This window comes from Bubalus bubalis, chromosome 20 (assembly GCF_019923935.1).
Source record: "Bubalus bubalis isolate 160015118507 breed Murrah chromosome 20, NDDB_SH_1, whole genome shotgun sequence".
NCBI lineage: Eukaryota > Metazoa > Chordata > Mammalia > Artiodactyla > Bovidae > Bubalus > Bubalus bubalis.
Genome location: NC_059176.1, coordinates 34,453,803 through 34,469,797, shown reverse-complemented (window position 1 = coordinate 34,469,797; position 15,995 = coordinate 34,453,803). Strand labels below are relative to the sequence as shown.

General features: G+C 38.8%; 1 long non-coding RNA gene across 1 annotated transcript in view; it reads right to left on the bottom strand.

The window, feature by feature from the left end:
- LOC123330747 overlaps positions 1–3,400 on the bottom strand; it is a 95,255-nt gene extending 91,855 nt beyond the window's left edge. Inside the window, exon 1 of the long non-coding RNA XR_006546843.2 lies at positions 3,006–3,400. This is a non-coding gene — a long non-coding RNA (uncharacterized LOC123330747). The remainder of the gene's footprint in view (positions 1–3,005) is intronic.
- Positions 3,401–15,995: the final 12,595 nt, after the last annotated feature.

Genomic DNA, 15,995 nt, shown 5'->3' with positions numbered 1-15,995 from the left:
ATATACAGTGGAAAGTTATGAGACAAAAGCAGGAAAATGTCTCCCATAGTTAAGGAGAAAATAATTTAAAAAATAGGTATGAGTGATAGCAGATATAGATTTTAAAACAGCTATTATAAACACATTCAAGGATTTAAATGAAAAGGTGGACAAATCTTAAAGAAATAGAAACTAAAAAGAAATGGAAATTCTAGAGCTAAAAATTAAGTGATATCAAATAAAAGCATTCTGGATGGTTTAAATTATCTATCTAACAAATTAGATGATATTAGACAATAGATTAGACACTATGCTAAGAAAGGATCAATAATATTATTCAAACTGAAGGGAAAGAAAAATATTTAAAATGCCAGCAAAATCTCAATTACCCGTGAGATGATATTGTGCAAACGTAAGTACAGAGTACCAGGAAGGAAAAATTATCAAGAATGCATCAGACAGAAATACTGAGTAAACAACTGAAAACCTGAAGTTTGGTGGAAAATAGGACCACAAAGATCCAAGAGTTTTAATAAACCCTAAGTAAGCCAAGTCTGAAAAATAGCATGTAAGCACATCATACTCAATTAAAGGAATATTACTATGTACAATTTAGCACAAATAAATTTGACAAGTTAGATGAAAAAGACAAAAATTCTAGGAAAAAAACTTTCTAAAACTGATAAATATAGAAAACCTGAATGCTTCTCAGCTTATTAAAGAAATGTAATTCATAAGTAAATATTTTCCCACAAAGAAAACATTAGGTCTAGATAACTTCACTGGTGAATTCTACCTGATATTTAATAATGATTAATATTTTACATGAATCATTTAGGAAAATAAAGTGTGGCAGTATTTTCTATGTCTTTTCATGAAACCAGAATAACTTTAAAACCAGCCTAAACAAAGACATTAAAATAACAATAAAATTACAGACCAATATTTCTGATGAACCTAATAAAAATTCTTAAACGAATATTAACAGCAAATGGAATCTAGCATTACATAAAAAGAATCAAATGGAGTTTATCCCCAGATTGTAAGGTTGTGACAAGATTAAAAAGAGAAAAGTCACATTAGCAGAGAATAAAAATCATAATTACCTTAATTGAAGCAAAAGAACAAGCAGATAACATTTAACACTCATTCATGACAAATTCTTAAACTAAGCATAGAAAAGCATTTCAATTATAAATGACATCTGTGAAAAACCATCCTTTAACATGATAGTTGAAACTGACATATACTCCACTTTTTCCCTACTATCAAAAACAATGTGAAGGTATTCACTTATACCATTCTGTCCAAAGCTGACTAAATCTCCTCAGTTCAGTTCAGTTGCTCAGTCATGTCCGACTCTTTGCGACCCCATGAACCGCAGCACGCCAGGCCTCCCTGTCCATCACCAACTCCCGGAGTCCACCCAAACCACATCCATTGAGCAGTGTGATATGGCACATAAAAACGAATGTATAAAGACTGGGAGAGAAAAAATAAATTTGTCTATGCATAGATGACTTGCTGCTGTTGCTGCTAAGTCGCTTCAGTCGTGTCTGACTCTGTGCGACCCCATAGACGGCAGCCCACCAGGCTCCCCCGTCCCTGGGATTCTCCAGGCAAGAACACTGGAGTGGGGTGCCATTTTGACTTAGTTACATCATCATGTATGTAGAAAATCCTATGAAACCCAGAAAGACACTATGACTAACGAGTAACAAAGATCCTAGAACACAAGGTCAACATACAGAAATCAACTGATTTTAACACCAACAAAGAACTGGAAGATATTAATAAGCCACACAGTTTAACAGCACCAAACAATCCCTCGAAATACTTAGGAATACATTTAATGAAAGATATATTTAAGTCTTCTATATTAAAAATTATAAATCTTTAAGAGAAAATTTAAGGACCCAATTAAAGAAGAAACATGCCATATTAATGAATTGAAAATTCAGTATTTTTAAGATTCCCATTCTTTACAAACATAGAGATTCAAAGTAATTGAAGTAAAAGAAAATTAAGACATAGCATAGACACTGACAACCTGATTCTAAAACTTAAATAAAATCAAAAGATCTAGAATAGATGAAGCAATCATCAAAAAAAGAGAGAAAGGTTTGGAGGCTTAATTAAGTAATTAATTAACACTACTTAATTTTAAGCATTACTATTAAGTGACAATAACCAGTGCAGCATTGAAACACAAATAGACAAATAGATCAATGGAAGCAAATAGAACATGCAGAAATAAATACTTACATGGTCTAATGACGTCACTGCAGTTTAATGGGGAAAAGTCATTTCAACAGTTTGCAATGAAAGTAAGGAAAACAGTGATTCCCACTTCATGTCACATACAAAAATAAAAAGCTAAAACTATAAAAGTTCTACCATACACTACAGAGTAATATTATGACCACGGGTTAAACAAAAAGGCTTTTTAGCCATGAAACAAAAAACTCTAAATATTAAACTATAAAGATAGATTTGATTCAAATTTTAAAATATCTGCTCATCAACAGATGCCCTAAAGAAAATGTTAAGACACGACACAGGTGGGAGGAACATACCGACAATACTTGTATGTGATAAAGGATTTATCTCTAGAACATACTAAAAACTCATACAAATAATAAGCAAACAATACAAACAGGTCAAGGTCTTGAACAGGTATTTCCCAGAAGACTTAGAAATGGACTACAAGTACATGAAAATGTGCCCAATAGCATTAGTCATCAAATCAATACTACAATATGATAATAATTTACTCCTAACAAAAAGGCCAAAATTAAAAAATGAACAACACTAAATGTTGGCAAGGTTTCGGAGAAACTAAATTCTTATGCATTGTTGATGGGAGAGAATGTAAATTAGTATGTTTGAAAAAATCCAGTAGCTCCTTATGAAGTTAACTATAGGCCTACCATATGACTCAGCATTTCATTCACTGATACAACTTTCTTATTGTTGGAACTATTGCAAACTTAGTGGCTAAAGTAAAAACACAGTTATTATCTTACTGTTCTGGAATTCAGAAGTCCAAAATGGGTCTCATTGGGCTAAAATCAAGGTGACGCCAGGGCTCCATTCCTTTCTAGAGGCTCAAGGAGAAAATCCACTTTCGTGCCTTGCCTTTTCCTTCTTCTAGGGGTCACCCACATTTCTTGGCCTTACAGCTTCCTTCTACCTTTAAAGCCAGCAACGTCCAGTCCCTTCTTTCCCACACCACATCTCTCCGGCACTGACTCACCAGCGTTTCTCTACCTTATATAAGGATGCTAATGATAATATTGGGCACACCTGGATACCCAGCGCATGCTCCCTTGCGCATCCCAATGCTCAGTCATGTCTGACTCTGCAACCCCATGGACTCTAGCCTGCCAGATTCCTCTGTCCATGGAATTCTCCAGGCAAGAATACTGGAGGTGGGTTGCTATTTCCTCCTCCAGGGGATCTTCCTGACCCAGGAACCAAACCTAGGTCTCCTGCATCTTCTCCATTGGCAGGCAGATTCTTTACCACTGAGCCACCTGGGAAGCCCTGCTCCCTTTAGGTCAGCCAATGATTAGTAACATTACTTCCATCTGCTACCAGAATTTTCCTCGCCATGCAACTTATTCACTGGATCTGGGGATGTGGATATATGAGAGGCCATTACTCTGCCTACCACAAGTATTTTTCTAAAACAAATGAAAATATATGCTCATGATATACTTGCACAAGACTGTTTAAAACAGCTTTATTCAGAATAGCCCAGAACTAGAAACAACTCTGATGCTTATCATTGGAGGAGTGGATAAACCAATACTAGTAAGTTATTAGAATGGAAAACTGTTAAAAAGTTTTTTAAAAGAACATTTAATTGATGCACTAAACAATCCCTAAAAGGTTACAGTGAGCAAAAGAAGCAAGGCATAAAAGTAAACACAGTATGTTTCCACTTTTATGACACTCGAGAACAGCAAAGCCAAACTATGGTGATAAAAATAAATATACTGGTGACTTTAGGGGCAAGATTAATGAGAAGCGGGAAGAGTGAAATTTCTGAGATGGGTGATGGAAATACTTTATATCTTGTTGCTTGATGCTGTGAAATTACACATTTAATTTTTCAAAGTATACCCTTCAAGTTCAAATTTAAAGTCTATGTACATTTTGGGGACAAATTTAAACATGAAAACCCTACCTTTCACTTTGCTGGAGATAATTCAGAGATGTTTTTAAAAGTGCAAAGCAGATTTTTTTTCAGTTTTATTGAGGTGTAATTGCCAAAGTTATAATATGTTTAAAGTGTACATGATGATTTGATAATGCATACATTGTAAAAAGATCCCAACAATCAAATAAGACATAATTTTTGAAAGTTAGGGAGAAAAACTTTATGAAGTTTTCCCGCATGCCACAATGGGGTTACACTTATGTATAAAATGAAGTCAGTGTTCTCAATGTGTGCATGCGTGCTGGGTTGTGTCTGATTCTTTGTGACCCCATGGACTGTAGCCCACCAGGCTCCTCTGTCCATGGAATTCTCCAGGCAAGAACACTGGAGTGGGTTGCCATTCCCTTCTCCAGGGGATCTTCCCGACCCACGGATTGAACTTTCCTGCATTGGCAGGTGCGTTCTCTACTGTCTGAATTACCAGGGAAACCCATATATGTGTATATATTACATATACATATATATGTAATATCAGCCAGGGTGCTGATGCAAAGAAGATGATAGAAATGATCCAGCAATGGGGTGTTCCTGAGATAACCTTCTTTAGCCAGTTTACTAAAGAGTCCATGATACTAGGGTGCTGGTTAGTCAGCACTGAAGCATCCCAAGGTAGAATCTTGGAAGAAACAGATGGTTTGGATGAAGTGAGAAATGTTGAAAAATTAAAGTTTTCACAAAATTCAGGAGCAAGTATCATGCATCCAAGATAGTGAATCATAACAGGTATAAAGGATTTGAAAGGTCTCAGGCATTCATCAGTGAATGAGGCTGCTGATGCAAGATCAAAAGTGAGCTCTATGACTGCAGAGTAGAAACAAAGAGGAAGCTGCAGTATTGAATTATCAACATAAGCAAAACGAAAGTATCTAAGAAATAAGGTAGAGATCAGAGGAGGAAAAATGACGGTGACACTGGCTGCCAGCAATGTACTGACGCGATGTTCATCTTGGCAAGGCAGCAAAGGCAGTGTTGGTATAGAGGGATGATTTATGCATTTTTTTAGGGCATTCGCTTCACCTCTTTACCAATCTTAGATATAAACATCCTTCAAAACTTAGCTCAAGTTACTTCTCTGTGAGAAGTCTTTTATGGCTGGGACTCCGGCTAGTTTGTTAGCTTGTTCTTTTATTCAGTCACACTTTTACTCTCTTATTGAGGGTGCATCATCTGGCAGACACTGATGTCCAAACTCTTCTCCTAGACTACAAGAGGCAACACCTCTGAACTTGACTTAGGTTCCTGGAGGCCTGGGCAGTTACGGACAGGGGCATATGGACCTATGAATGGGCAATTATGGACCTATGAATGCAGAGCATGGGAGTGAGAAACCATCACAGAGCAAAGAGGAAAGAGTACGCCATGCACACAACCATGTGTGTTTCCCCAAGTGGGGAAACACTTGCAGTGCAGACAAAATTCAGGTATAACATTGTCATGCTGCTGCTGCTGCTAAGTCACTTCAGTCGTGTCCGACTCTGTGCAACCCCATAGATAGCAGCCCACCAGGCTCCTCTGTCCCTGGGATTCTCCAGGCAAGAACACTGGAGTGGGTTGCCATTTCCTCCTCCAATGCATGAAAGTGAAAAGTCAAAGTGAAGTCGCTCAGTCGTGTCCGACTCTTAGCGACCCCATGGAATGCAGCCCACCAGGCTCCTCCGTCCATGGGATTTTCCAGGCAAGGGTACTGGAGTGGGGTGACATTGCCTTCTCCAACATTGTCATACTACTGCACAAAGGGTCAGAACAAGCGAGCAGAAGTCAAAGCTAGGAGACAACCTACACATTTTCCAACAGCCTATACAAGTGTGTTAGTCACTCAGTCGTGTCCAACTCCATGTGACCCCATGGGCTGCAACCCACCAGTCTCCTCTGTCCATGGAATTCTCCAGGCAAGAATACTGGAGTGGGTTGCCATTCCCTTCTTCAAGGGATCTTTCTGACCCAGGGATCGACTTGTAATCTCCTGCATTGCAGGCAGACTCTACTGTCTACAGTATTTTTTGACTTACAAACCTTTCCACAGTTATATATACAGTCATGAGCTTCCTTAGAATTTTTTGAAGTGATTTGCTCACTTTTGAACAGTATCATCTGGCAGGATTCCAGTGGAGAAAGAAGGAGAACTAGACAACCACTCTTGTGTGGATTGCTAAGTGGAGACAAGATGGCTCATGATGGAAAGTTAAAAACAAAACAAATCCAAAAATTGTCAACCATAGCCCCAGGGCATGACAGGGAGAGAGTTTAATTTTTTTGCTCCCATTGTTTAGAAAGATCACTGTTTGACAAGACAAAGGGGAGTGATCCTCTTTTAGCCATTTTACTTCGGGTTATGGTGGAGAGAAAGACAGATAAAGAGATAACAACAGAGACAGAAACTGCAAAAGGTGGGTGAGAGAGAAACAAAGATGGCCAGAGTGAGGACGCTAATAGCGTTTTGATTTGTAAGTGGCTTGGGCACAGTGACCCAGCTGTGTAGGGTGATAGCACAGGGTGGCAGGGACTTGTTAGTTCACCTTTTGGTTCCTATCAGCTGCTTCTCCTTCTCCCCAGTTTTTGATTTGAGACAATTTCTTACTCATAAATAGAATGCTATACAGTTGCAACTTGAAGACAAGATCCATAGTTCCTGCTTTCAACCAGACTGTCCCTTAAAAGCTTGCTAAATGGCTCTGGTTTCTGCTCAAGGATGTGAGAGCATTTCTCTCACCCTGACAATTAAAAAATAAATGAATAATTAAAAATCCAGAAAATGTGCAAATTTATGACTTTTTTTTCAAATCCACTGGAGAAAGGAGGCACAGGCAATACACGGGCCACAAATCCAAGGAGACACAGGCATCTAAGGGAGCAAAGAGATGTGAATGATTCCTTACGTGGAGTAGAGGCCCAGCGTCAGGAAGGAGAGTTCAGTTGGAGTAGATCACAAGGTGGTAAAGGGTGCACGTGGCTGGCAGGAGAGTGTGAAGGACACTCAGGTTTCTTCTCCATTAACCTCATCATGCTTTCACAGAATAATGAGGAAAGAACCCTTAAAAAGACTTTGTTGCGGCAGTCGTGGTGACAGGGAGAATAGCAGCTTATGCAGGATAGGTATTTTAAGACTCCATCTAGACAATTTCTCTTATCTTCCCTATAAAGAAAGCCTTAATTTGTGGCATGAAGGTCAACAAACATTTTTACCCTTAGGACCTAAGTGAAAATTCATGGACTCTGGGAAAAGCAACAGGGAGACAAATATCTCTATCATTCATGCTGCTGCTGCTGCTGCTAAGTCGCTTCAGTCATGTCCAACTCTGTGCAACCCCATGGACTGTAGCCCACCAGACTCCTCAGTCCATGGAATTTTCCAGGCAAGAGTACTGGAGTGGGGTGCCATTGCCTTCTCTGCTATCATTTATGAGGGACAGGAATACATGGAGGGCCCAGGACTAAGTGGTGGGATTGGGGAAAAGCATTAAAATGGCACCAGGGACAGGTGCCTGCCTCAGAGTCGGGGTTAATCAGAACAACAGAAAATGCTCCCCACTCCCTCCGTACTATGGCTCTCCTTTCCCCCATCCCACTGATGAGCTTGCAAGAGCAAGTAACAGCCAGATACCACTGATAGACCTAAAAGAGATCCTGTCTTGGAATAGTTGAAGGGAAAGACCTAAAAGGTAAAGTAGATATTGCTGTCAAATCAGCTCCTTGGCCTGCAAACACAGTTACTACAGGAATCTGATGCCTATGGTGCCCTAGGGATAACTATAGCAATATGAGACCTTCAACCCACACCAACTCCTAAATATAATACACCCAAATCTGCACACTAAGGTCCTATCAGAGAAGAAGGAATGCTTATTTCTAGGCATAAACTATTTATGTCAATCTCCAGTGACTACATAAGACATCTGGCTTTCAAGAAAATATGGTAGATAAAGTATACAGAAAGTCAGTAAAGATACAGAAGTTATAAAGAATAATTAGACCTAAGTCACATTTGTAGAAAACTCTACTGAATGGTAGCAGAATATATATTTTCACTAGAGCACTGGGAACAGTCTCCAAGATAGACCATATTGTGGCTGTAAAACAAACATCCACAAACTTAAAATACTAGAAAAAAATGCCAAGTATATGCTTGATTATAACAGAGTCAAACTAGAAATATAAATAACAAAAAATTATCTGAAAAATCCCTAAATGTTTTTGAAAACAAACAACATACTTCTAATGCCCCCATATGTTACTGAGGAAATTTCAATGGAAATTTTAAAATGTTTGACCTCAATGAAAATAAAAATATCACATTTCAAAATTTGAAGGATGCAATGTAGCAGCGCTTAGATAGAAACTGATAGCAATAAATTCTTCTCCTCACTTGAGCTTTGCTGCTGCCTCTGCTAAGTCGCTCCAGTCATGTCCAACTCTGTGCGACCCCATAGACAGCAGTCTACCAGGTTCCCCCGTATCTGAGATTCTCCAGGCAAGAACACTGGAGTGGGTTGCCATTTTCTTCTCCAACGCAGATGACACCACCCTTATGGCAGAAAGTGAAAAGGAACTCAAAAGTCTCTTGATAAAAGTGAAAGTGGAGAGTGAAAAAGTTGGCTTAAAGCTCAACATTCAGAAAACGAAGATCATGGCATCCGGTCCCACCACTTCATGGGAAATGGATGGGGAAACAGTGGAAACAGTGGCTGACTTTATTTTTCTGGGCTCCAAAATCACTGCAGATGGTGACTGCAGCCATGAAATTAAAAGACGCTTACTCCTTGGAAGGAAAGTTATGACCAACCTAGATAGCATATTCAAAAGCAGAGACATCACTTTGCCAACAAAGGTTCGTCTAGTCAAGGCTATGGTTTTTCCAGTGGTCATGTATGGGTGTGAGAGTTGGACTGTGAAGAAGGCTGAGCACGGAAGAATTGATGCTTTTGAACTGTGGTGTTGGAGAAGACTCTTGAGAGTCCCTTGGACTGCAAGGAGATCCAACCAGTCCATCCTGAAGGAGATCAGCCCTGGGATTTCTTTGGAAGGAATGATGCTAAAGCTGAAACTCCAGTACTTAGGCCACCTCATGTGAAGAGCTGACTCATCGGAAAAGACTCTGATGCTGGGAGGGATTGGGGGCAGGAGGAGAAGGGGACGACAGAGGATGGGATGGCTGGATGCCATCGCAGACTCAATGGATGTGAGTCTCAGTGAACTCCGGGAGTTGGTGATGGACAGGGAGGCCTGGTGTGCTGCGATTCATGGGGTCGCAAAGAGTCGGACACGACTGAGTGACTGATCTGATCTGATAAGGCTATAGATAGAAATAATTTTATACTACCTTCACATTTTATTTGGTAAATGTTTTTCTCCCAGAAGTATGGTTTATCAGTTCTTAAACTATACATATACTAAGCAAGTAAGTAAATATGCCTTGATAATGCGAGTGAAGGTTCTCATCCTAGGAAAAAGAAGTTGTAGATAGGCAAAAAGGGGAGGCCCATATGAATCATGTAGTTGATTTTAGACTGTAGTCAGAGGTATGAACAGGAACTCATGATGGCCCAACTACATACAACTTCAACAACAAAATAAATTATAAGAGTATTGCCAGGGGAATGGGGGAGGGATAGTTAGAGAGTTTGGATTGACATGTACACACTGCTAAATTTAAAATGGATAACCAACCAGGACCTACTGTACATACAGCACAGAGAACTCTGCGCAATGTTATTCAATAACAGAAATGGGAAAAGAATTTGAAAAAAAAAAGCAGATACATATACATGTATAACCGAATCATTTTGCTGTACACCTGAAACTAACACAACATTGATCATCAACTATTTTGTTGTTTAGTAGCTCAAGCTGTGTCCGACTCTTTGCGACCCCATGGACTAACTTGTTGAGCTTCTCTGCCCATGGGATTTCCCAGACAAAAATACTGGGGTGGGCTGCCATTTCCTTCTCCATAATCAACTATACTCCAATATAAAATAAAAAGTTAAAAAAAAGAAAATTTAGCTTATTGCTGGTACTCAGTGAATATTAAATTAAAATCATATTGCTATGGATATTCAGGTTCTCTGACATGGTTACAACTTTCTATTTGGTTTTTGAAGTGTGCAAGATCCTATAAAAGATGTCTTCTGGAAGTAAAAATAATAATAACAATGAATATTGCTATATAACCCCAAAGCATAACATAGGTACACATGAATCCAAAGAGGTATACAAAGAAAGCTGAATACATAAATAAATGGGGAGTTAGGGATTCCACAGTAGTAATTGCTGCAAGAAAGATCCACCAAATGGCTGCTAAATACAGTGAGTGAAAATTTACACAGAAACCGGATAACTATTTTACCCAAAATATTTGTTAATTATGAAGTGTATCTCTTCCTACTGGAGTGGGTAGCCTTTCCCTTCTCCAGGTTTTTCTCAACCCAGGGATCAAACTCAGGCCTCGCGCATTGAAGGTGGATTCTTTACCAGCTGAGCTACCAGTGAAGCTGTATCTCTCCATAATACTTATTAACTGTAAATGGAAAAATAGTAATTTTACAGTGAAGAAACCTGACAGACACCACCTTATCTAAGTGATCAACGTTAATGTTACTGGAAATATATATTGCTATCATCTACTCCTGACAGGTACAAAGTACCTGTTATCCTTCCCAATATTACAGAGACTCAATCTAATAAAGAGAAAACATCAGGTCATAAAAGACAAGAAAAGCCTGATGAATCATCACAAATTAGAGGAGACCAAGGACACATGGCAACTAAATTAAATGTGAGATCTTGGATTGGATCTTAGAACAAAAAAAAAGGACATTTATGGAAAATTGGTGAAATGTGACTAAAGTCTCTGGTTTATAGTACTGTGCAAGTGTTAATTTCTTATCTTTGATAATTATCCTGTGGTTAGATAAGTGTAAGAGTATGGGTAAAGGGCATCCTGGGCAGTCTTGTGTACTACTTTGCATTTACAAATTTACATTAAGTCTAAAATTAGATCTAAATTAAACATTTAAAAAATGACCAAAAAGCTCTCTATACTTCAAGAGAGGCCATTAAACATATACAACATAAAAGTTTTCAAAGCTTTTCATGAACTTGCTTAGCATTCTACATTTTACACTTCAAAAATCAAGGGGCTTATAATTTCCACTCTTTAAAAATGGTGAAACAAAAAAATGAAGGTTTTAAACTGTGATTTATAAGCTCTTCTCTTCAAGTAACAGATTGTGGGTGGGGAGAGTTTTTATTCCCTACAAATGAAAACCCAAATTAGATATAATCATCACTAGAATTTATCTGTTTAATTTCCATAGTACTAGAGGCATCTTTCGATACTGAGCAGAATTCAGAACAGATAAATGTAACATATGGAACTGGATCTTGCATAGAACCCATGAAGCAAATTTGTAGTTAGTATTGTTTTTATACTTCCCATCAACTGGTACTTTAGCACTGGCATCCCTTTATTTCTCTTTGATTTATCCAAATGCTCATTGTGGATATAAGTTAAAAATTAATATATTATTAAAAACAAATCATAAAACTAAAAATTATCATGATGACACTAACATTAAATTGGATGAGAGATCTACTAGATAGTTAAATCAACAGCCACCTCATTTTATTTGGGCTTTACTAACTGCTGGAAATCCTCATCTCAAAAGAATTCGGAGGTTCTCCAGTTTCTCCATTTTAAATTTTTTAAAAAATGCATTTTTCCATTGTTTAATCTTAAAAACTAGCAACTGGAACAGATCACAGTGCTGACTTTAACAACTCCGTGAATAATATTAAATCTCTGATATTTTGTGTTTGAAAAACCCAGGCCTGGTGATTAACTGGGGAGTCAACCATTTTGAACTCCTTAACTTGCTTATACAGAACAAAACAGGAAAAATGAAAGAGGCAGTTTTGTATCACTTTGGATACTTCCAGCTGCAGGTTACAAGATGCTCCTAGGCAGAGTGACTCTAGAGTTTGTTATTCACCCAATTAACGAAGACTGAGAAAACCCAGCTTCTTTATATATTTCTGTTGCCACATTTTCCTACAGAATTCCAGCCATAATGAAGTCCAAAGAAAGACTCTGTTCCTCTGTCACTTTTCAAATGAGAAGAAATCTCTTCAGGAGTTTTTTGCGACCCAGTTGACAGTCTTTCATGTCTTGTCGGCCAGAATTGTGTTTCTTTTCCATCCCTAAACCAATTACTGCCAGTAAACCAATATACTAATCTAGGATTGACTCCTGAAATGAGAATACACTTTCCCTGAAAGATGAATACTTAGTAAAGCTAGTTTGTGTTGACAAGGAAGACTGAGTTAATGAGTATTGAGTGGGCAGCCTACCGTGTCTACTAAAAATGTCTCCTGGAAGAATTTAAGTTTACCAAATTGCACAGAGAAGGAGAGTGCATAAATAATAAGAAATGCTTAATTCAGTGTCATGCGAGCTATGAGAGAAATACAACCAAGATTCCATGAGTGTACTCAAATGAGGAAGAGTGGCCATTTATGTCACCAGAGACAGTTTCTTGGCAAAGGTAACATGTGGGTGGGATGAGGTTGGAGTAATACAGGGTTGGGTGGGGTATGGGATGGCAACAGTAAAGACAGATGCGATCCAAAGGGGTTTCCTATTCTAAACCTAGTTTGTGGATCACCCTAAAATAAACTGGAAGCAGTTGAAGGACTTTAAACATTTAAGGAACATTATGAGATTTGCTTTTAAGAAAGATTGCATTATACGGCAGGGACAGACATTTTACATTCTTTATTATCTGATCTTATTTAGCACTTTAGCATTCATGTTCTGCTATGATTTAGTTTTCGTGTGTGAGAGAAAGAGAATCTCATCTCCTAAACTTCGTCATAAATGCTAGAAGGCAGAAATGAATGGCTGGTTGCTTCTTAATACACAGAAAAGTGACTAGCATCTAGAAACCGCTCATTTTGGTGCCGATTGTCAACTACTTCTGTCACATTCCATCGACAAAACTGCACTAGCCGTAGCTCTGGATGTCAGTGAAGGATGTAGAGAAAGGGTAGGGATGGACTCCGTTAGATTACAGTGTGCACTGCAGTTTCCTCGTCAGGAACACAGATGACTATCATCTTTCTCTTTCAGAATTTCAAGGATTAAATATATTTCAGGTAGAACATCCGCACACTGGGGACAGGATGAATACAATTTTATCTTGTTCCTTTCTTTATTTTTCTCTCCCTCTATGGAACATAAAGTTTTTGCTCATCTAGCACATCAAACTATCCAAGGGAAACACTCAGTAAGATACCAGAATGAATAAATGAATGACAGTCTGCAAAAATGACTTTCCATATGATAGTTAATGGCACACTGAAGAGAGCCTTGGGCAGAAAGACAATGATCTTAGGCCTTCAATTTGGTAAGCTTAGATGAAATACAATTTTTTAAAGGGTGTTTTGTTTTCATTTATTTAGGCAGGACAGAGCCGCAGGTGTCTACATTACATCCTAACTACCTCTGAATATTGATTGAATTTCCTCTCCCTTACTCCCATGCTTTCCATACATCTTCCTCCCTCACCTTTTTGCAGGGATCTTCAGGACCAGAGCCTGAGCTGCTCGCTGAGCTCTTTCCTATTGCCTGGTTTACCTATAAGTGTAGGAAGTTAGAAGAATTGCCCCATAGACCAGAGTAGTGGTTCTTAATCCTGGATGTACCTGGTGAGAATTACCTGGTGAGCTTTTTAACTAAAGATGCCAAGCCCCACTTAATACTACAATCTCTGGGAGTTAGACCTCTGACAATATTTTCATGTGATTTTTATGAGCATTAAGTGTTGAGAATCGCAGATATACATGATAAATTGTTTCAGTCGTGTCCAACTCTTTGCGACCCTATAGACCGTAGTCTGCCAGGCTCCTCTGTCCATGGGATTTTCCAGGCAAGAATACTTGAATGGGTTGCCATGATCTCCTCAAGGAAATCTTCCTGACCCAGGGATCGAACCTGAGTCTCTTGTGTCTCCTGCATTGGCAGGCAGGTTCTTTACCACTAGCAGAAACTGAGAAGCCCCCAACCACAATATAGTACTTCCCAAAGTGTTTTGGTTCATCTATGAGTTCAATTGTGGAGAAAAATCCCTGTAACATGCCTATCACTATTCTATTCAACAATTTCATTAGCAATTTGAAAGATGTTGAAGGCATAACAAATTCACCAATGGCAGCAGAAAAGACCCAGTGAATCAAAGCCAAACATAAAGTTTCAAAAAAATAAAACCATTGCTTAATTAGCATTTCATATAAAATGGAACCAAGGATCTAGTTGCTAACATATTAATGTGACCCAACAATATGATAAAGGCTATCAACAAAGTAAGTGCTATCTTCAGATACATGAATCAATGTGGCACATCTTTCTATTTGTCCACTCAAGATTGGTTCAAGATGGCAGAGTAGAAGAACGTGTTCTCATCTTCTGTGAGAGCACTAAAATCGCAGCTAGCTGTTGAACAACCATCAACAGGAAGACACTAGAACCTACCAAGAAAAGATACTCTACATCCAAGGACAAAGAAGAAGCTGCAGGGAGATAGTAGGAGGGGTGCAATCATGGTAAAACCAAACCCTGTAACTGCTGGGTGAGCAACCCACAAACTGGAGAACAATAATATCAAAGAAGTTCTTGCACTGCTGTGCTAGGCCCCACATTGGGCTCCCAGCCTAGGGATCCGGAAAGGGAGTAGGAATCCCCAGGGAATCTATTTGTCTACTCACGGTATATAAGTTGGCAACTGGGTTAAATCTGGCTGCTGCTTGCTTTTGCAAATAAAGTTTTATTGGGACACAACTACATTTATATATGTATTGGCTATGACTGCTTTTGCACTGCAACAGCAGAGTTGAGTATTTGCATCTGAGATCTAGCCTTTTGCAGGAAAGGTCTGTCTGTCAACACCTATTCTACTCTAAATCTCACCCTCCCCATCTTCCTTAGTAGTAGGGCCTACAACTGTTATCTGCACATATGGCTGCTTAACGACTGCATTTCTCAGTATCCTCTGCATCAGGTATCTCATGTGACTGTATTCTGGCCAGTGAGACATGTATAGAAGAATTTTGTTCCAGCTTTCTGAAACCTTTATTAAAGGATGCTCCTTTCAACCTTCATGCCAGTTGGAAATGAAACCTGATAGCTGGAGCTCAAAGAGCCATCTGCGTCCGTGTAGATAAAGGCCTAGGTTTGGCAGCCTGGAACTGAAAGGGGCCTAAGATCCTGAGTCCCTGATGACTTTGTAGAATTTCCATAATAGCCCTCCACTGCCATCTGCCAGGCAGTTTTTACATAAAATTAAAAGAAGTATTGGTGTGTTTAGGCTACTATTCATTGGACTGGGATGCTCTGTCATCTACATATGAACCTGCCTGATAGATACAGATGTATGATGTCCAGATTCTAGGACTGATTCTGCTAGTTCAACACATTTGGACCCTTTCTTTCCTTGTGAAGTTACAGAACTCTCCGTCTCGGGAGGGTTTTAAGTTGATCCTGAGTAACCACCTGTCAGACAAGTGATGCAGAGTTCCCTGAATTGGATGGAGGTTAAATTATATGACCTCCAAGATTCTAAGTTGGTTATTCCTGGACCACATTTTTCTTTATTAATGGAAAGTGTTAAATGGGTTCTTAGTTCAAGCACTTAAAATGATTAAAGTAACCAGCCAGAAAGCCAAGCTGCCAAAATGGAAAGTGCAGAAGGAGTAAAATATCAGCACAATTTTAACTTTCTATTTGCAGCAAAGCAATGAG